Source organism: Hibiscus syriacus, unplaced genomic scaffold (assembly GCF_006381635.1).
Source record: "Hibiscus syriacus cultivar Baekdansim isolate YM2019G1 unplaced genomic scaffold, ASM638163v2 tig00112370_pilon, whole genome shotgun sequence".
NCBI lineage: Eukaryota > Viridiplantae > Streptophyta > Magnoliopsida > Malvales > Malvaceae > Hibiscus > Hibiscus syriacus.
This window is the reverse complement of record NW_024063316.1, coordinates 314,035-319,743: the sequence shown is the minus strand read 5'-3', so window position 1 is coordinate 319,743 and position 5,709 is coordinate 314,035. Positions and strand designations below refer to the sequence as shown.

Sequence of the window (5,709 nt, the reverse complement as noted above, 5' to 3'; positions counted from 1 at the left end):
TACTATTACATAACGGTCGTTGTTGTGGTTACAGTCTGTTATTTAAGTAATTGTTCCTAATAACAAATGTTGAAAAATTAACAGTAATTTGACTGGTGATTTAACTCACTGAAAATATAAACATATTGATGAATTCGATTTCACTCAAAAAAAAATTAACCAACTGAAGAACATTTATAATTTAGCCTATAATGAACCCCCTGATGAACATTTGAGTCCCCGGGGTATTCAAAAATTAAAATATGATTCATAAGAAAACCAGCAAAAAAATATAGTCGACGTACAAATACAAGGCAGATTAGATTTAAAAAAAAAAGTTCAATTTGGTGTACGAGAAACCGATATACAGCTTTTTGATCGAGCTTGTCGGAATTTAGTATTTGTGTAGAACGACAACGTCCCCCTCCCCGGAAACGCTCGGTTCACGGCAATCAGGTTGTTCCGATCTTCTGTGGCTGTTGAACATAGATGCAACACAGTCATTGATTGATTTCCATTGCAGAGGCAAGGACTTTGACGTGATACTATTGCTTGGGTATTCCTAGGGGTCTAATAATCCTAAATCGAGTTCGAGATGGAAGAAATCCGACCTCGACTCAAAGTTTAAGTTTAAACTCAATTCGAGTTTAACTTGAATTTAGCTAGTTTAAGCTCAACTCGAAAATAGTCTAGTCAAATTCGATTATTTTCGAGTTGAATACGAGTAGCTTGCGAGCAGGATGTCTCGTTTATACTCGAAAGAGTGCGTACCTTCTTTAAATTGACCTTATTGCTTGGCACTGCCGGTTTCAGTATCTCGAAAGAGCACACAAGAGCTTCATCAATGCTCAAAAGAGCACCAGCATTGTCAAAATCTCCACCATAGTTTGGAGCTGAAAATATTGTCACTAATTTCCTATTAGCAAAAAACTCGTACCCATCCTCCACAACCTGCAATCCAAAACTTTAGATTAATCCGAACCCGAACAAATTCGAACGATATAAACTATATCTAGAAGTATTCGTGTCTAAGATTCGAATTTCAGTATCTACAATCCCTTCCTTTGTCCAAATGCATAGAGAAACTAGCTTACTTGATCCACAAGCTAACTTATACCTATTTGATGCTGAAATTCAGTAGTCAAGAAAATAAACCGCCTTACTTGATGACCACGGCAAACGAGATCGAGGTCGTTCTTTTCCAAAAAAGAAGCGACAATATCGGCACCGAAAGTGCATGAGATGCCTCGATCACTATCCCCCCAACCCTCGACGTTCGGGTTAGGGTCAGACCAAAGCAGGTCACATAGAAGACCGCCGTCGGGGACTTCCGTCGGCCTCTCGATTTCCTTGATTTGATCCAAACTTTCCAAATCCGGCGACAACCCACCGTGCATACAAAGTACCTTCTCATCGATGAGTGCGGCCACGGGCAAATTGTTGAAGCAATTGGTGAATAGTTTCCAAAGAGTAACGTTGAATCTCCTTTTGCACTCATCATAAAACCCCATAGATCCGGTTCACCTTGGCGTCTTCATGGTTCCCTCTTAAGAGAAAAATCCGGTCCGGGTATCTGATTTTATAGGCCAAAAGCAAGCATATTGTCTCCAAGCTTTGCTTGCCCCGGTCTACGTAATCCCCAAGGAACAAATAGTTTGCATCGGGTGGGTACCCACCAAATTCGAATACCCTCAAGAGATCTTGGTATTGTCCATGAATGTCACCTATAAATAAAATAACTTATGATATTAATATGTTCGAATAATTACAACTAAACTCGACACTGCAAACAGGAACATAAGATTTTATGTCAGTGACAAACTTATAAAATTTTAGGAGATAAAAACATATTATCAACTGAAAATTTAATAAAAATTAATATATATAATAATTTAAAACTTTCGGAAGGGCGGCAGAGTGATCCATCCTAGACTACTAAATATGATCAGACCGTAACCAAAAAAATCTTATTTAAATTATAAAATTAAATAAGGTCTAATATTAAAATTAAAAATTTAATCCTCTACTTTAATTTCGATTAATTTGTTCATTTATATTTATAACATATCAAAGAAAATGAATTGTTGGATTGATGCCTTAAATTTTATACACTTTTGCTTATAAAAAAAAGTCTATTTATGGTGGACATGTTGAAAATGTGATTATTCAATCTCTATTTTTCTATATAAGTAAACTACGTTTATTATTGGCTTAATATAAAAATAAGTGTATATATTATGTCTCGAAAAACGTTTTATTTTTTAAAGAATATTTCGTTAAAAATAAGTGTCTAATGTTTTCTCCGTTACACTCTTAGGTGCCCGACGTCAACTGTTATTAAGAATCACCGTTAAGTGACACATGTGTCACGCTCTGATAATTTTAAGAATTTTTATTTAAAATAAAAAATAAAATAAAAAAAACATATTTTTTCAAATCTTAAAAAAACTCAAAAAATTTAAAACTTTAATCTTAATCCCTTTATCATCATTTGTCGCCACCAACGCCGTTAATCGGTCTAACACCCAACGACGTGTAATCAACCAACCATCTATGACCAAAACCCCCATACTTTTGCAACCGATCGAACACCCAAAAATATTGTAAATGAAAGATTTGGTTTTAAGGGTTTGAATCTCTAATCATAAACCCTAATTCCTAAATTATAAAATGTTTAATTTATAAATGAAGGGTGGGATACATTTGATGTAAAAGTGTCGTAATTTCTCGTGAAATTCCATCTTAATGTTCTGGTGGCAATTGCATCTCAATTTTTAGGAGAATTCAACGGGATGAAGGGTTTCATGGGAGGGGGAGGGGGAGAGGGGGTCCTCACCTTTAATTCTCTTGATAAAACATTTTATCATATTAAAACTATATGTATAAGTTTGAATTGAAATGTAGATATCTACAACTCTTTTAATTCTCTTGATAAAATGTTTTAATATTTTTAGATATGGATTAAGTGGGAAAATACTACAAAAATTGCTATATTTTCTTTGAAGTGTTGAGTAATGCTCAATCCCACATAGTATTGGAAACACTATTGGGAAGTGTATTTAAGGCTTGGATTTCCCATTTCCTTGTTGAGTGAAAGAGAACAAGGGGGACTCTCGCGCGCCGCCGCCGCCGGCGTCTCGTCTCGGGTCGGGTCGTGGTCGTGGTCGTGGTAATACGTGTCTTCGACACGTACGCGTGTATACTATCTTTTTAGAGAAAATTCTTAAGAAAGAAACAAATGCAACAACTTTTGAAAGAATTTACTCATTTTCTGAATCGCGTTGCGATTCTCTTAATCGCGTTGCGATTCTCTTAATCGCGTTGCGATTCTTGGAATATCGCGTTGCGATTTTCTTTTGACCGTTGCGATTTTCTTTTCAACGTTGCGATTTTGATATCGCGTTGCGATTTTGTTGGTCATTTTCGCAAATCACAAAAAAGTTGATTAAAATCGTATATTATAAGTCATTTTCGGTCACTGACGCTTTTTTCTCTTAAATTTAAATCAATTATCAAAAAATAATAAACGACACATGTTGAATTTTAATTGGATACCTATTTTCTTTAATGGCAGCTAGAGTTAAACACTTAAAAATATAATGGAATAAATTTTAAACACCTATTTTTAACGAAAAATTCTTTAGGCATTAAAATATTTTTCGAAACAGAATTCAAGCACTTATTTTTGTATTAAGACTTAGTTATTTATGGGTTTGATATTATTATAATGTTTCAAACTCATTTTTTTCGTTAAAAATTGAAAGTATTATGAGGTGAACATTAATATGTTGACCGTGAAATGATAAAATCTGATCTTTGAATCTCAAACAATTATCATATCCCAATCATCATGTTAACATCCACTTAAACAACCATCAAATTTCTTTACGAAAAAGAATGATTTTGGAACATAATGAATAATCTGGTGACCATTTTGTAACTTTTAATAGTCGTTTGGCTTTAAAAAAATAACATTATATAATTAGATGATCATTTTATATCTTTTAATAGTCGAAAGACTTAATAAAGTAATACCAAAGAATCATTTGTGTACTTTACCCTTAATTAAAATATTATAAACATATCATTGGCCTTTAAATATTAAACAAAAATAATGATGTAACATGATATAATGACAATGTAAAATTTATACAGTCTATTATTACTTAGGTCCTAATTTAAAATAATTTAATAAAATAATTTTTTTATATTTAAGAATTTCATTATTTTAATTTTTTTTTCTCGCACAAATGTTATATTTCCACACTAACCTAATGCTAATTTTATGACATAATACAATTATCCAACAATTATTTTGATACGATGGACACACTATATTAAAATTTAATTTACTTTTGTCTCTATTACCAACATGAAATTCTATGTTACACACTTTGGTTCTTGGATCTAACAAAAAATTGGGAAAATAACTCAGAATGAACTTCAACTATCCCAAATTCACCCCATCCATGTAATCCTTTTGCAATTTCAATAAATCATACAATTCAAACGCAAAAACCAAAGAAAACCCTAAAATCTGGCACACATTTCAATCAGAAAAAGAATAAGAAAGGAAAGCTCACCGCAGATTCTAATGGGAGCACTGATCCGGAGAAGATTAGGCTGAGAGATGAAGATTTGTTTAGCATTAATACAAAGCTGACGAATCTCCCCTTCAGAGAGCTTAACCTGTTTCCCTCCTTTCCCTTCCAACAATCTTCGTATTATATCATCCAATACTCCCGTATCCATCGTTCCCCCTATCGTCATCATCACCTCTTCTTCTTCTTCAAAGACCCACCACCGATGCCAAATTTCCTCTGCAAATTGTGGCTGATTTTCACCTGAATTTTTCTCGATTTTCACGGATGATGGATGATGCAAAATGGGTATTTGATGATGTATCAAAGGGGCTTGAAAGTATTAGATCGAGAGAAAAGAAAATGGGGATCAAAAGCAAGTAGATGGTGGAAGAAATTTAGAGTAATTCATGGAAAGTTTGTTGTTGTTAGTTTTTCTCTTTCAATGATCTTTTTTTATTGTTTATTTTAGCAAATTTTTATCTCTATCTAAAATATTAGGATTTTTTATTTCATCTACATGCTAAGAAAATATTGAAAATGCCCTATACCATTAGATTGAAACCTTCACAACTTTATAGGCACATTTGGGGTTCTTACATGGCAATTTACAAGTTATTTGTTCAATTTTAAAGGTTTGTCTAATATATAAAGGGTATGGAAAAAATGGGTAAAATATACAAATGGTCTCCCGACAATATGATATTGTTTTATTAAGGCCCTCGACTACAAAAAGTTACAAAATAATATTTCGAGTATAGAGTGTTGCTTTGTTGAGTCCCTTGACTATTTAAAGTTACAAATGGTCACCCGATTATTCACTATGTTCTAAACTTGTCCTTTCCAATTAAAAAAATCGATGGTATTCAGGGCTGAACGTTTACATGCTCAGTGTGATATGATAAAATATATCCTAGAATCTCAAACGACTATCATATCTCAGCCATCATATTAACGTCAAACTTACACAATCACCAATTTTTTTAACGAAAAATGATGAGTTTGAGACATAATAAATAGTTGGTAATCATTTTGTAACTTTTAATAGTCAATGGACTTAATAAAACAATACTGTTGGGATTTTCGGAAGCTCAAATCGATAACCGGAACGGTTTGCAAAGAGGGGTCGGGACGGTTTTGTGTTTAGGGA

At 33.2% G+C, this 5,709-nt stretch overlaps 1 pseudogene; it reads right to left on the bottom strand.

Moving 5' to 3' along the window:
- Positions 1-318: 318 nt before the first annotated feature.
- LOC120178717 lies at positions 319-4,752 on the bottom strand (annotated as a pseudogene).
- Positions 4,753-5,709: the final 957 nt, after the last annotated feature.